This window comes from Salmo trutta, unplaced genomic scaffold (assembly GCF_901001165.1).
Source record: "Salmo trutta unplaced genomic scaffold, fSalTru1.1, whole genome shotgun sequence".
NCBI classification, from domain to species: domain Eukaryota; kingdom Metazoa; phylum Chordata; class Actinopteri; order Salmoniformes; family Salmonidae; genus Salmo; species Salmo trutta.
In genome coordinates this window covers 35,395-52,337 of record NW_021822780.1, presented here as the reverse complement: position 1 = coordinate 52,337, position 16,943 = coordinate 35,395, and the positions used below count along the sequence as shown (strand labels likewise).

The 16,943-nt window shown below is 41.7% G+C and overlaps 1 long non-coding RNA gene across 1 annotated transcript in view; it reads left to right on the top strand.

Moving 5' to 3' along the window:
- Positions 1-236: 236 nt before the first annotated feature.
- The window catches only part of LOC115184390 (uncharacterized), a 45,769-nt gene continuing 29,062 nt past the window's right edge, over positions 237-16,943 (top strand). Inside the window, exons 1-2 of the long non-coding RNA XR_003874331.1 lie at positions 237-379; positions 15,303-15,380. This is a non-coding gene — a long non-coding RNA (uncharacterized LOC115184390). The remainder of the gene's footprint in view (positions 380-15,302; positions 15,381-16,943) is intronic.

Genomic DNA, 16,943 nt, shown 5'->3' with positions numbered 1-16,943 from the left:
AGTCAGTGGTGTCTGTCTGTCTCCCACTTGTTCAGCTCACGTTCAGAAACATTCTGGTGTCTCAATGTTCTCTACAGTATGTTTTTACCATAAGGCCTGTTTAGTGTCTCCATGATCTCTTCAGGATATGGACTGGAGTTCATGAAGTCAGTTCCATGGGCTTTAAAGGGATACTTCGGGATTTTTGCAATGAAACCCTTTATCGACTTCCCCAGAGTTAGATAAACTGGTATTAACTGAGTGATGAAACTAGAAAGATTATGGCAATCGTCCGTTCACTACCAGTAGGTGACTGGCTACCCGGTAAGAGACTGGCTACCCGGTAAGAGACTGGCTACCCGGTAAGAGACTGGCTACCCGGTAAGAGACTGGCTACCCGGTAAGAGACTGGCTACCAGTTGGGAACTACTAATTTGCTAGCAAGAGCTTTGAGTACTTTTTTTGCCTGTGAGGCAGTGCTGGTGCCAAAAGCACCCTAGAAATTGGCACAATGCCCCTTGTGGCAAAGTAGGAACTGCCAGTGAATCCATTCAAAATATATGGTTACTCGCCTTATAACTAGGTTTTCATCCAATTGACGACATATTTTCATGTAAATATTCAAACATCTGCATAAAGAAAATATGCTAATTTTCCCCGCCAGTGGTGTGTTTCCACCAAATGGACTTGTTGCCGATAAAAACCGCTGCGTGATTACCTAGTACAACAAAATGTACTTCTTCGCTTAAGTTTTCATGTACTGAATAAAAATCTAAAGTTCCATGTGTTTCCATCTCATTTTCAATTCTACCGATAGTTTAGTCACAAAAACTGTTGAGTTAAATAACAAATGTGCCTCCTCTGGTCTTGGCACGTGCGTTCTTGCCAACAGATACAGTGTGTTTAGGCTGTGCGTTTAGGCTGTGCGTTTAGGCTAGTCTACAAGTATTGATCATCATGTCATCAGAATAACACCCTTAATATTCATTGGAAAGCAGCATCAAGCTCGTCACCGTGCACATTCACCACCCTGTGAAGTTCATCGTAACTTATTTCATCTGTAGTTTAATAAACTGCATGGTTTTCCTGAGTCGTAGCGGGACGACGACACAACATATCATTACATGACTCCAAGTTTATTTTCAATATGGTGGTTATTATATGAATATTTGCTTATAAAGGCGTTTCTACCACCATTTTCCGTGAGAGTGGCCAATTGTTCACAGAGACAAAATGTTGCTGGTTTTTAAAGCTTGTTTTCTGCGACCATAAAACCACACATTTTGTGGTGTTGTCCTGGCCCCCCGGAGGTTGGTTCCCTGGTGCTCACTATAGGAACTGGTTGCCTGTAAAATCAATATAAAATCATTTTCATTTAAAATAATGTCCTTTTAAATAAAGTAGATTTGATTGAATGTCACTTATTCTATTGCACTCTATTCCAACCAAACCTGCATTACCAGTTCATATCAGTAGGTGTCACTATGCACTAACTAGTCGAAAAAGCCTGACGCCATGATGCCTGTCTCTGTATTTGTTATGGTGGTGCTAGAATCCATCAATTCTCTCTTTTTGCTTTGGCCTTCCATCTCTTACGGTTGGATAAACGTGTTCGTATTGTCTGTGTAGACTTCTCTGTGGAGGAATTTGTAGTTTTTTAACAAAATAATTTTCCAATCGTTTCTTTCTGAACAGAACCATTATTTTTTTGGTGTTCTGTTCCACTGTTCTGACCAGCAAAATAAAGTTCTGAACCGGTTTGAACCAAATAAAAGTAACAGTTTATATCGTTCCTTTTTTAACCTGTTAAATCAACAGTTCTTCACATTTAGCTCATTACATTTCTTCACCAATCAGTGAGGATAGAGCAGGCAAGCTGGTTTACATTCGTGATGGACAGACAAGTGTAGCCTATTGTGAAAGTTGCGACTGAAATTTTGCAGGTGGGGAGAGAGTGAAAGAGGGTTGAGGGGAGGCTTGAAGCACTGGGCATCTTGTTATGACATTCATTATATGAATTAGGTCCACAAAATTATACCTAGGAGGGGCTTCTATGGATGAACTTTGAATGTCCTTAGTTTGAGCTAGCTAGCTAACAAGCTTGTGTGTGCAGAGCAGCACCAGAAGTAAAAACGCCTACCTTTTTGTAGTTAATAAATCCAACGTGAAACTTGGTATATAGGCATATATTATCCATTACTAGCATTAAGTAAGTTAATACATTCTTATCTAATTAAAAATGTCTCCCTATCTACTGAATCAAGGTTGTAACATCCGCACCGTAACCTTCGGAGGGGCAGGGAGCCTGAACGCACAGGCAAAGATTTTCAGCTTGCAGGCCGACACTGGAATAAGTTACTGAGTGAAGGAGTGAGGCCTTTGCATAGACACTTTGTTGCATTTTGTTGTGGGACTGGAAGAAATTCCTGGAACCTAAAAGAACATTATTAACCGGTTCCCATGCTTTTAATATAACGGTTCTCTTCCGGAACAGTATGGATCACTTTCGTTCCAGGTTCCATTTCTGTTCCTTGAAAATGTTGGTTATTTTCCGATTTTCTGTTCTGTTCCCTGAACCGGTTCTGACCCCTGCTTTTAAGACAGTGATGTTTGTGCCACAAACATTTAAATAATCACCAGCAGTGGAAATAAAATAGAATGCCAACATTACTGGACTAACAAACTGTCTGACTAACTTTTTCAGGAAATGCAGTATCCCTTGGGTAGCAGCAGCAGATATTTTCTTAATCTTTATCCTGTGCCAAACTCATTTATTAAATGAGTCAAAATTATTGAAGTTAGATAGATAGCTGGCTGCATGATTGCATCAATCTAGCTAGGCTACTCTAAAGCTATCGTTCGTAGCTTTGTTAGCTAGCTATCTATCTAGCTAGGCTACTCTAAAGCTATCGTTAGTAGTTTTGTTAGCTTTAGACTAGCTAGATAGCTAGCTATCGTTAGTAGTTTTGTTAGCTAGCTCTAAATTGGATCATTACCGATTTAGTTTTATAGGACGACTAAACTGCTTTTATTAACTGCTTCTAGAGGGTTTCTAGATAGCACAGCCACAGAGTCAGATTCCACAGACCGGAGAGGTGCGTGAGCAAAGAAAAGAAAGCAAATGCAGAGTCCAGCAAAGAGGTGCTGGTGCAACCAAACATAGTTGTTGAGAGGCGTGGATGATGAGGCTCTGTAGGCTTTAGCTAGGAGACCACTGTGACTGACAAGTGAATCCACCTATCGCAGCAAGCGTGGGGGTAACCGTGTGAAATCCCAGGGACAGGGCTGTATTCACTAGACAAAACAGAAGCAAACAGACCAGTACGGAGAAAAAATATATGAAATGTATGCATTCACTACTGTAAGTCGCTCTGGATAAGAGCGTCTGCTAAATGACTAAAATGTAAATGTAAGATGTCCAAAAAAGAAACACCTGCATTATTTTCCGTTGCAAAACGTTTTTCCACGTTTTTCTGCGACGTGAACCAATTCATTTCTGGTAAGCGTGTTCTGTGCTGCTGCTTTGAGTGGTGTGCCACTCCAGATTGAAAAGTACTGGGGGGAAATGCTCTCTCACTATATGTTAAAGTACTGGAGGGGAAATGCTGTCTCACTACATGTTAAAGTATTGGGGGGAAATGCTGTCTCACTACATGTTAAAGTATTGGGGGGAAATGCTGTCTCACTACATGTTAAAGTACTGGGGGGAAATGCTGTCTCACTACATGTTTTCTGGCGGTCTCTGATACTATCAGTGTAACTGTCATCCCGTCTGTCCCTCATCTGTCATCCCGTCCATTGTGTGTTTATCAAGTTTTGATTTCCAGCGAGGGAGGTGGAAAAATAGTTTTTCTTTCTCTTATTAATCCACACAACATAAATTGTTGGGCGCTGCATCATTCGTGGGGGATGACATGTTTACTGTTGCCTTGCTGTCGGTGACGTCGTGTTCACTGTTGCCTTGCTGTCGGTGACGTCGTGTTCACTGTTGCCTTGCTGTCGGTCAACCACTTTTTGAGGGGATGCGCAGATGGAATGTGGCTGTTCTGTTCGTCTTCAGATCAGTGAATGAACCCCCTAGAGTCGATGAACACGCCTCCGAGGAAATCGAATTAGCATAATAATATAAAAATCCCCATCAAAATCCATCAGTTTTAAGGTAGATGTTTTTTTCATTGGATGCGTCTCAATCCAGCTCATCCGCCGATGTCGCACTTCCTCATCCGCGGTGAAAGGTGACAGAGCTAGAGAGGTGTTTGTCAGACCATGAGACCATTTTCACAAAGTCATCTGTAACTACGAACACGATGGTGTTTTTCGTTTTGCTCTACAACCGAGACGCATCTCGGGACTCGTCTGAAGTCGGTACAGTCAATTTACCAACTTCTTCTGTCTGTAGCGTCCCCAACGGTTTGGGCTGCACACTTGTTTTGCTCTAGGACGCCCACAAGCCTCAAGACTCGTCTGAAGGTCCCCCGGTACCAGTTTAAATAAAGTTTGTTCTGAAGTGTCTGTCCTATATCTTAAAGATATGAGAAACATTAGGATATATATTTTTTTAACCCCTAATTCTTTAGTCTCCATATATACTTCCATGTAGTGAATCTGTTGTTCCATGTAGTGAATCTGTTGTTCAATGTATGGGCTAATAGCAGTAACGCCAAACAAAAATCTACCTCAAATTATTTTGTGTAATTTTTTTTTCATACCAAGAGGTCTAAAAATACTAAATCAAGTAGCAAAATGATCCTTGGTATCACCTTCTTAAAACAATTCCATATAGCTTAGTAGAACCTCCCTACCACTGGCTTACACTCTGCTTGTTTAAAACACTACAGACTACCCTCCTGCCGCAGAAAGGGTTTAATTTACAGTTAATATAATCATTATAAAACCTTTAAACCCTTACTGTAAAGCTTATTGTAAAATGTATCTTTAAATATATTCAGTGAGCAGTGTAAAACACTACAGACTACCCTCCTGCCACAGAAAGAGTTTAGTTTTCTACTAATGAACTCTTCATAAAGGAAACATTTGATTGTAAAACATTGTGGACTACAGCTGTGTACATAACATCCTGTTCCCTATATAAATAAGGTACAGGGTACCATTATGGACTACATTCCTACCCTAGAAACCAAGGGGCCACTCTTCCCCCAAGGAGTCACACTGTTTGGAGGGAGACCAAAACATGACTGTAGGCTTAGCACGAGATCAAGTCCTCGTCCAAAATGACACCCTATTCCCTATATAATGCACTACTTTTACTACCAGAGCCCTGGTCTAAAGTAGTGCTCTTTATAGGGTGCCATAGGGCTCTGGTCAAACGTAGTGCTCTATATAGGGAATAGGGTGCCATTTGGGAAGCAACCCACTCTCTGGGACGCAAGCCAAAACCAACTCTGCTCGACGCAGGACACTGTGAAGATGGAGCAACAGCTGATGTCTCCAGTCATGCCATTCACACACACACACACACAAACACACACACATTTGTTCTTCTATCCTTGTGGGGGCCTAAAATTCATTTCCATTCACAATCTTATTTTCCCTAACCCTTACCATAACCCTGACCTTAAACCTAATTCTTAACCCTAAACTTAACCCATAACCCTGACCTTAACCCTAAACTTAACCCCTAACCCTTATTCTAACTGTAACCACTAACCCTTACCTTAACCCTAAACCTAATTCCTAACCCTAAACTTAACCCCTAACCCTTATTCTAACTGTAACCCTAAACCTAACCCTTACCATAACCCTGACCTTAACCCTAAACCTAATTCTTAACCTTAAACTTATCCCCTAACCCTTACCATAACCTTAACCCTGACCTTAACCCTAACCCTAAACTTAACCCTTAACCCTTATTCTAACTGTAACCCTGAATCTAACCCTAAGCTTAAAATAGCCTTTGTCCTCATGGGGATAAAATGTACAGTATTCCGGTGCCATTTTCATGGGGACGATATGTGAAGTAAAACAAATAATTTTCTTTGTTTTGCTATACTTTTGGGGACTTTAAAAAAAAAAAAATTGTATTATACTTATGGGGACTTTTGGAGATTTGTGGTCCACATGTAACCGATGTGAAATGGCTAGCTAGTTAGTGGTGGTGCGCGCTAATAGCGTCTCAATCGGTGACATCACTCGCTCTGAGACCTTGAAGTAGTTGTTCCCCTTGCTCTGCAAGGGCCGCAGCTTTTGTGGCACGATGGGTAACGATGCTTCGAGGGTGGCTGTTGTCGATGTGTGCAGAGGGTCCCTGGTTCGAGTTGGGGTGAGGAGAGGGACGGAAGCTATACGGTTACACCCACAAGGAAAGAAGAACCAATCCCGGGAGGGATGGGGGGGGGGACTTGTTGTCCATTAGGTGCTCAAGTTCAGAACGTCTGTCAGTCAAAACCCATACAGAGCTGTGAAGCACAGAGCCTGAACTCTGACCTCATGTATAGCATGTAGTGCTGAGAGATTAACCCAAATGTCTGTTCTTTTTCGGTTTTTAAACAACTGTTTGACCTACATTGGTAATTGTTTTTTGAATTTTTATTATTCTTCTGTGAGCTCAATGTGGACATGGCAGTTTCCCCTCTAAAACAAATCAGATCAATCCCAAACTGTATGATGTAGTAGGGAGTTATACTTTTCCAACAAGCCAGTGTTCTACATAGTTTTAGCGCCGAAAACGTGATAATTAACTACAGTGACCATAATCCATTGCACGGCTGCTCGTCCGGTCGGTGTTTCTTTTATGCTACATAAGGGACAAAAGAATGCACGATGTCGAGAGCAGTTTCCTCAAGTTATCTTTACCTGAAAATACATGATCTAAGTGATTTCATAGTTGGTATTCAGCAGTCATAAAAGTATGCCATATTTTCTTTGAAGAACAACTAAAATAGTGATTTTTTTTGTCAGACAGCAGCTCTATAGAGATGAGATGATGACTTGGAATGAAATAATAAAGACATCAAAAAGGCCTGAAACAAATGTAATAAACACAACAACTAGAATATTTTATTAAAGTAATGTGAATAAATGATGGTTAATAAGTGATAAGCAGTAATGGAGAGTCACTACCATCATGGGACTTTTATTCATTGTTTTAGTCTGTGTTGTTACAGAATTCAACCCACGTAATCCATAGTGCGTTATGCGTGATCATTTTTATTTTTAGAATCGAACCGAAACTGAACCAACCTCAAACTCTAATCGCTCAGCACTAATAGCATGTTACTTTTACAGCCCCTGTGTTCCAATTTAGGTGTTTATAATTTGCCGTTTTCAAGCTGTATATGTGTATGAGTGTAAAGAATGAATAATGTTGATGGAAAACGGGTTTTAATTTATATGCTGATGACAGTTATGTATTGTTGTGCAGCAACACTGAATAAGGCTGTTGAAGATCTGCAGTCTTCCTTTACTGTTGTCCAGACTCTCCAGCTGAAGTTGCAATACAGTTGTTGGTTTTCACTAAATGTAAAATTAAAACCTCAGACTTTTGCACATACAGTACATTTGGAAAGTTTACAGACCCCTTCCCTTTTCCATATTTTGTTACGTTACTGCCTTATTCTGAAATTGATTAAATAAATGTTTTCCTCATCAATCTACACACAATACCCTAGGGACGCACAATATATCGGTGAACATATCGAAATCGGTCGATACTAGCTAAAAATGCCAACATCGGTATCGGCCAATGTCTGTCTAGTTTAACGCCGATGTTAAAAACAGATGTCAAGGCTACCGTGCATACCTATATAACGTAGGTACATGACGTAATGATGCCAGGTACATTTTTGCGCTACACGTGCAACACAGCATTCCTAACCTAGCCCACAATGTCTGCTGTGTGGATCGAGCAGTAAAGAAGTCGAGCAGTCATTTCAAAGAGTAAGAACATTTCAAAGGCGAAATCCATTAAAACCAAGATAATTGAATTCATTCCCCTTGACACTCAACCGTCCTCTGTCGTGGGTGATGTTGGCTTTCGTCGACTGGTCGAGCACCGGTACACACTACCAAGTGCTCTATTTTTCAGATGTTGCCCTACCGGAGTTACACAGTAATAGCGTCACTGCTATTAGCTTCACGACATACATACTATGGAACGCCTTTTGGGTCTTTACGTGTCAAAAAAGATACAGTAGCACTGTCAAAGCTGTACAAAAAAGTCTGCAAACACAGGCCACGAACGATGTGTTTACAATACCGCGTTGGTAATAAAGCATCATCGACCGCAACTTCTGGGGTAGCTAGCTTTAGCTTGGTACCTAGCTAGCACCAATAAACCCGCCTGAAAACAATGACCAGTAGAACCTGCAGTCATTATTCTTAATAATGATTTAGGAATCCTTGTGAGTAAGTATTAGCTAGGTTGACACTTGTTGTTTGCCTATTGAAATTGAACTGCAGTTCATGAAAATAAATCGCTAGCCAGCTACTTATCCCTGTTGCCCAAAGCTAACGTTATAAGCAGCCAGCTAGCTTAATCTGGCTAGTGAGGCTCGACCGCACCGGGTTATGTGTTGTGAAGCTAGCCACAATAAGGATTAGGCACAATAGTGGAATTTGCGGTTTGCCTTCAAAATAAAAATATGTAATTGACAGTGATGCAAATTAATACAAATAGTAGAACTATGCCATACTTTTATTTTGAAGGCTAACCTGCAAAGTCCACTATTGTGGCTAATCCTTATTGTGGCTAGCTTCACATAGATGGGTCCAACCGCCATTAATCAAATAAGAACTGTCTTTTAAATTAGGGTTATTTTAGATGATGACACCTAGCTGTATAGATAGCTAGCTAACTAAAGCTACTGAAACAGATGTCAGGTTGTTTGACACATCAAATAGTGTTTATTTGACGTGTATCTTTTTGACACACAAAGACCCAAACGGCGTTCCATAGAAATCCTGGTTGAGAATGAAACGACTGAACAATGAAACAGCACAGCAAGTAAGTGAAGGAAATAGGTTTTGATTATGTTTTACCGGTAATGGGGACATACGTAAATGCCAACAAAATAACCTTTTGGTGTGTGTGTGTGTGTGTGACCTTTATTTAACTAGGCAAGTCAATTAAGAACACATTAAATTATTATTTACAATGACGGCACGGACGACGCTGGCCAATTGTGTGCCACCCTATGGGACTCCCAATCACGGCCAGATGTGATACAGCCTGGATTCGAACCAGGGACTGTAATGACGCCTCTTGCACTGAGATGCCGTGTGTGTGTGTGTGTGTGTGTGAACTAGAATGGGGAAGGGTACCAAAACATTTCTGCAACTTTGAAGGTCCCCAAGAATACAGTGGCCTCCATCATTCTTAAATAGATTATTATTACATGGAAGAAGTTTGGAACCACCAAGACTCTTCCTAGAGCTGGCCGCCCGGCCAAACTGAGCAATCGGGGGAGAAGGGCCACGTTCAGGGTCACTCTGACAGCGCTCCAGAGTTCCTCTGTGGAGATGGGAGAACCTTCCAGAAGTTCAACCATCGAAGCAGCACTCCACAAATCAGGCCTTTTATTGTGGAGTGGCCAGACGGAAGCCACTTCTCAGTAAAAGGCACATGACAGCCCGCTTGGAGTTCACCAAAAGGCTCCTCGCTTCAAAAGAAAAATATTACGAAAAGAATAACCAACTTGAGCCTAAGCTTTTTTTTCTTTTTTTAAACTTTTTGTTTAACTTCCATGTAGGTTTAAAGGTCTGACACTCATCTATCGGGAAACCCAGGTTCTTGTAAGTTGCTTGTCTTTCTATTTGCTTGTCCTGCATAGTGACCATACAGTGCATTCAGAAAGTATTCAGACTCCTTGACTTTTTACAGCCTTATTCTAAAATGGATTGAATCGTTTTTCCCCCTCATCAATCTACACACAATACCCCATAATGACAAAGCAAAAACACAGGTTTTTAGAAATGTTTGCTTAATTACATAAGTATTCAGACCCTTTACTCATTACTTTGTTGAAGCACCTTTTGCAGCGATTACAGCCTCGAGTCTTTATGGGTATGACACTACAAGCTTGGCACACCTGTATTTTGGGAGTTTCTCCCATTCTTCTCTGCAGATCCTCTCAAGCTCTGTCAGGAAGTGTTGCTGCAAAGCTATTTTCTGTTCTCTCCAGAGATGTTCAAGTCAGGGCTCTGGCTGGGCCACACAAGGATATTCAGAGACTCCTCTCGAAGCCAGTCCTGTGTTGTCTTGGCTGTGTGCTTAGGGTTGTTGTCCTGTTGGAAGGTGAACCTTTGCCCCAGTCTGAGGTCCTGAGCGCTCTGTTCATATTTCCCTCGATCCTGACTAGTCTCCTAGTCCCTGCCGCTGAAAAACATCCCCCACAGCATGATGCTGCCACCACCATGCTTCACCATAGGGATGGAATTGGCCAGGTGATGAGCAGTGCTGGTTACCTCCAGATGTGACGCTTGGCATTCAGGCCAAAGGGTTCAATCTTGGTTTCATTAGACCAGATAATATTTTACTCTCATGGTCTGATTTGTCTTTTAGGTGCCTTTTGGCAAACTCCAAGCAGGCTATCATGTACCTTTTTGTGAGGAGTGGCTTCCGTCTGGCCACTCTACCATAAAGGCCTGATTATGGTGCTGCAGAGATGGTTACCCTTCTGGAAGGATCTTCCATCTCTACAGAGGAACTCTGGAGCTCTGTCAGAATGACCATTGGGTTCTTGGTCACCTCCCTGACCAAGGCTTTTCTTCCCGATGGCTCAGTTTGGCCCGGGAGGCCAGCTCAACGAAGAGTCTTGGTGTTTCAAACTTCTTCCATTTAAGAATTATGGAGGCCACTGTGTCGTTGGGGACCTTCAATTCTGCAGACATTTTTTGTTACACTTCCCCAGATCTGTGCCTTGATTTACAATCCTGTCTCTGAGCTTTACAGACAACACATGAAATTCCTAAATGTATCCTCAACGTTATATATCCATTCCGGTCGTGTCGCGCTGTTTCCCCCACGGCGCCGAGCATGTCCCTCTAGTACCACAACACACGCTGGTAGAAGAAACATCTTGAGTTGCACAAAATTGATTTATAATACTGCGAATGAAGTACATTTGTATGTACTACATCTAAAGACCTACATCACTATACTGAGATCATGTATTTGGGTGTTTTTTGAGCTTTGTTCATGTATTTTGCTGTATAACGAACAATGAGGAAGTGAATCGCGACTGGGGGACCTTAGCAACCCAAAGGTCGAGAGTTCGAATTTCATCATGGACAACTTTAGCATTTTTAGATAATTACCAACTTTGCTACTTACTTAGTACTTGCTACTTTTCAACTACTTAGCATGTTAGCTAATCCTTCCCCTAACCTTAAGCATAACTCTTAACCTTAACCCTTTAACCGAATGCCCCTAGCCTAGCTAATGTTAGCCACCTAGCTAATGTTAGCCACAAGAAATTGAAATTCATAACATATCATACATATTGCAAATTCATAGCATATTGTACGAATTGTAATTCGTACCATATCATGCGAATTGGATGATAGACATACACAAATTAATACATACCATACGAAATGTAACATTTCAAGGTCCGGCTGGATATCGTGCTTTATCTGCCCTGTGGTACAGCGTAGTAACTAGCATAGTCATCTACGACTTAGGAAATGTGCTACGTGTACATTAAATACATTAAATGAGACTAAGATTTTGAATTAATTACAACTTCTTTCGAATGTAATCATGTGCAACATAGCTGAAGAACAAAAGTGGTTGCATAAGTCTCTATGCAAAAAGTGCGCTGTGAACCACTGTACATGAGCCTTGAATTAAAAACATGTTTTTTTTAATGAAATACAGTTTCTGGAGAACGAAGGAGAGTTGAACCAAAATAATAATCTGAAGGCACAGAACGTCACTCTGGGCCATGAAATATTCACAGAACGTCACTGTGGGCCGTGAAATATTCACAGAACGTCACTGTGGGCCGTGAAATATTCACAGATCGTCACTGTGGGCCGTGAAATATTCACAGAACGTCACTCTGGGCCGTGCAATATTGACAGAACGTCACTCTGGGCCGTGCAATATTGACAGAACGTCACTCTGGGCCGTGCAATATTGACACAACGTCACTCTGGGCCGTGCAATATTGACAGAACGTCACTCTGGGCCGTGCAATATTGACAGAACGTCACTCTGGGCCGTGCAATATTGACAGAACGTCACTCTGGGCCGTGCAATATTCATGAGTAAGTCACCCTGGGCCGTGCAATATTCATGAGTAAGTCACTCTGGGCATTGCCCTGCCGTAATGAGAGAAATGACATTTTCTGTCTCCTACAAATGCTTTGAACTTTGGCCCCTTATGGTTTGAGAGCCACTCTGAGAGACTGATGCAGGGTTCATTGGTGAGCCTGGTATGCTGTTTGTCTTTAATAAAGTTCATTGTGGAGAAGGCTGATTCACAGCTGTATGTGGAGCCAAAACATGGTCAGGATGTATAGTGCCCAGTTTCTTGAGAACAGGGACGTCAGCTGCAGGCACCATCTTTCCCCAGAACGGTGACATGGTCACAGTCACCATCCTGCTCCTTCAAAGACACATTTTATTGCAGCTCAATCGACTCCATCTGCTGTGATGTAGCATCTACCCATCTGAAGATCTGTTTTGCTTCTTCTGACAACATGAAGGGGTTGTAGCTGGGCAGCAGCAGTTGTCTTCCAACAGTGAAGTCATCAATGCCTTGACGTTATCCATCAGATTCTGGATGAAATCAACATGGTTGGGAACATCTTTGTCTCCCTGTGTTTGCTCCAAAAGTTTGGGGAAGTGGAGAAGTTCTCCCTGGAGATCATTCTTGAAAAGGCCCATTTTCTTCTGGAAAGCCCGGACTGCTGTTATATCACACACTGTGTTGTCTCGTCCCTGCAGCTTAACATTCAGTTGATTAAGGTGTGATGTAATGTCTGCCAAAAATGCAAATGTTTCCAACTTCTCATATTCCAACAACTCTGAAAACTGAGTTGCCTTGTCACTCTTTTGCTCTGATGAGAAAGCTTTGATTTCTTCCTGAATGGCCCAAAAGCATTCCAAAACCCTGCCTTTGCTGAGCCATCTGACACTGTTGTGCATTAGTAGGTCATCAACTGGCATCGGCATCTGTCAGAACTTCTCGTAGCGGGCGGTGTTGAAGGGATGATAGCAGGCGGTGTTGTAGGGATGATAGCTGGCGGTGTTCTCGTAGCAGGCGGTGTTGTAGGGATGATGTTGCTCTCAATAAGTTGATCCGTTTCATCATCGTTGTCATGACCTCGGGAAAACTCGTTTCACAGACTGGCACACAGGACAGATTGGTGGATGATGCAGTGGTAAGATGTCAGGTCCGGGTGGTCCTCTGATGGTCTCATGGATATCCTCTCCCTGTGTGTGCTTCTAGATTTGTTAAGGCCAACAGCTCCTCACAGAATTCCTTCTTTGTTTTTCATTATTAAAACCTGACAAACACCAGAAGCTGGGCATTACCATTGGTAGCTTTTGATTCATCCACAGCGAATGAAATGCGTGGTGCATTCGGAATGGCCTCGTCAAGTTGTGAAGTTAAATCTTCAGCTAGTATTTCAGTTCTCATTGCTGTGAATCTGACTGGAATCTGTTTGATATTTTCCTTCAGCTCATATTTTTTGTTTACCTTCAAGCAAGGTGTCAGCCACTTCACACATGCAGTAGTTTACCATCTCAGCTTCTAAAAATATATTTTTTTGTGTATACCCAAAACCCAAGCTTTCTTCAGTGAACACTTCATTGCACATTGTTGGGCTGTCAGGGAATTGACGAGGACTTTGGTGGACCACTCATATTGTTTGGACCTCGTTTGTTCTCACCTCCGTGTTCAGGGGATACATCTGGTCCAATTTACTATGCCTGGTGTCATAATGGCGCTTAACATTGGCACTTTTCCCGAGAGCTACGGGACTCACTGCATCAGGCACATTGGTTTTGTGCTTGTTGCGGGGAGAATGAATAAATACTGTTCCGTCCACTCGTCTTTGAATATACAGTTTTCAGAGTCAACTTTTTAAAAAACATTTTTTTAACAAGCCATATTAACAAAGATGCTGATAACTACACTCCTTCTATCTGTGATATTAACAGTTGAACAGCGGTCAAATCTTTCTGTTTCTTTCTGCCTGCTTGTCCCAAGGTTCAGCGGAAGATATTTGGATTAATGTGATTGGGTAAGACGCGGCCTTTTGTATTTGCATATAACCACACGATTGGATTAGACAGGGCAATAGTAGAGGTGGGCGTTGCTTTGAGAGAGAGCGAGAAAGATTGGTGAGTTAGAGGCCACTGCACCCGGTTGATCTTTTTTTTTTTTTTTTTTTTTTTTAAGCTGTGTAAAAAATAATGTAATGACTTTTATATATAAAAAAAAAAAAAAAAAATGCTATGTTGTCCTGTCCTGATTGACCCTTCTCTGGGTCCAGGCCTGGACCGCGGTCCACCAGTTGAGTTTGGCTGGTGTAATGGTTAAAGTTACCACTTGTGGATCAGAAATTTGCGGGTTCGCCTCCCGGAGGAGATATTTTTTCACCATTCTTTAGTTTATAGTTTTGACAAGTACAAACATAACTTTAAGCTAAAAATGATTGTGACATAGGTAATGTATTGTCCATTGATCAGCACAGCAATTGATTAAACAGGACCATGTTTGAAACACGTGTGGTTCTGACCATATGTCAATGTTAGACAGATAAGCTAACAATCAGAGAAATCAGGAATGCAGACAGGCTCTATCTGAGCTACTGTGTTCAACACGCCACCTGTTATGTTGGGAACCTACTGATCAATAAAGGATGTTATTATGTTGTTTTTTTTCCAATTACATGTTTTGCTAAAATAAAGGTTTAAGGAAATACAGGCATGCACAACATTACTACAAGACAAAACAGCTCAATCAAGCATACAAGCAAAGCTTGCTTTCATTTAAAAAAAAATGTAAAGCATGAAAAGGTAACGTAACGGGATATGTCTTACTGTGTTGTTTGAAGAATCCAGTACTTTACCTTGCAAGCGGTACAAACCACATTATTGTGGAAGCACCTCCTGTAAAAGTATGAATTAGGCTGTTTGAAAAGGTTTGAATCCTAAGCAACCTGCCTACACATAGCTTCTGTAGCAGGTCAAAGCTGTGTGCTGGAAAACCTTGCTATAGCATGGGTCGAATAGGCATTGTGGTGCTCATGTGAGTTTCCTTTCTTTTTCAGCTCTAGACCAATGACTGTTCTCACTTAAAACATGTTTTTTTGTTTATAATCTTATACCTGCTTGTTTTCTTTCACAGGGAGAAGAGTTAGCCTGGTGGCCAACTTTGTGAAGAGACATTTCAACCTGCGGTGTATTGTCAAGCAGCAGAATGGAGGTTGGTAATCACCTAGTTTATACCTGCAGTGTATTGTCAAGCAGCAGTATGGTAGGTATTCACGTATGTTATACCCAGGATGGTCCTCTTAGTAAGCAGTACGGGGACACTGGTAGGTATCAGGGTTGGGTGTCAAATTTCAATTCAGGAAGCACACTGAAATTCCTGTTCTCTTCAATGGTTTTTCAATGAGGACAATTTGGAATTGAAATGGGATTTGGTTTAATTTTTGAATTGACTGGAATTGAAAATGGTTTTGACCCTAACTCTGGAAGGTATATTAAGTCATGTTCGAGAGGGTCGCCTCTTCTGTTGTGTCCATCTCACTTCTGTTACCATCTCAACACTGCAGTTCATGTAAGTAAGCCTTGTCTGAACCAGAGCGGCCCATAGTACACCTCACTGGACAGGACTCTAGTTCAGTTCAAGCAGACCCGTCATTTGCATTGCTTCAGTGCTGACTTGAAAGTATACCGTGTGTATATTGAAAGACTTCAGGAGGGGATGCTTGTACGTGCCCTTAAAGACCCTTGAACTCATAAATCATCTTTATGTACAGTACCAGTAAAAAGTTTGAACACACCTACTCAGGGTTTTATTTTTGACTGTTTTCTACATTGTAGAATAATAGTGAAGACATCAAAACTATGAAATAACACATATGGAATCATGTAGTAACCAAAAAAGTGATAAACAAATCAAAATATATTTTAGACCCTTTGCCTTGATGACAGCTTTGCACACTCTTGGCATTCTCTCAACCAGCTTCATAAAAAATAATTTTCCAACGGTCTTGAAGGAGTTCCCACATATGTTGAACACTTGTTGGCTGCTTTTCCTTCACTCTGCAGTCCAATTCATCCCAAACCATCTCAATTGGGTTGAGGTCGGGTGATTGTGGAGGCCAGGTCATCTGACGCAGCACTCCATCACTCTCCTTCTTGGTCAAATAGCCCGTAAATAGCCTGGAGGTGTGTTTTGGGTCATTGTCCTGTTGAAAAACAAATGATAGTCCCACTAAGCGCAATCCAGATGGGATGGTGTATCACTACAGAATGCTGTGGTAACCATGCTGGTTAAGTGTGCCTTGGATTCTAAATAAATCACAGTGTCACCAGCAAAGCACCATAACACCTCCTCCTCCATGCTTCACGGTGGGAACCATACATGCGGAGATCATCTGTTCACCTACTCTGCGTCTCACAAAGACACAGCGGTTGGAACCAAGAATCTAAAATTTGGACTCCAGACCAAAGGACATATTTCCACCGGTCTAATGTCCATTGCTCGTGTTTCTTGGCCCAAGCAAGTCTCTTCTTCTTATTGGTGTGCTTTAGTAGTGGTTTCTTTGCACCTTTTCGACCATGAAGGCCTGATTCACGCAGTCTCTTCTGAACAGTTGATGTTGAGATGTGTCTGCTACTTGAACTCTGAAGTATTTATTTGGGCTGCAATTTCTGAGGCTGGAAATTCTAATGCTATGCAGCAGAGGTAACTCTGGGTCTTCCATTCCTGTGGCGATCCTCATTGAGAGCCAGTTTCATCATAGCTCTTGATGGTTTT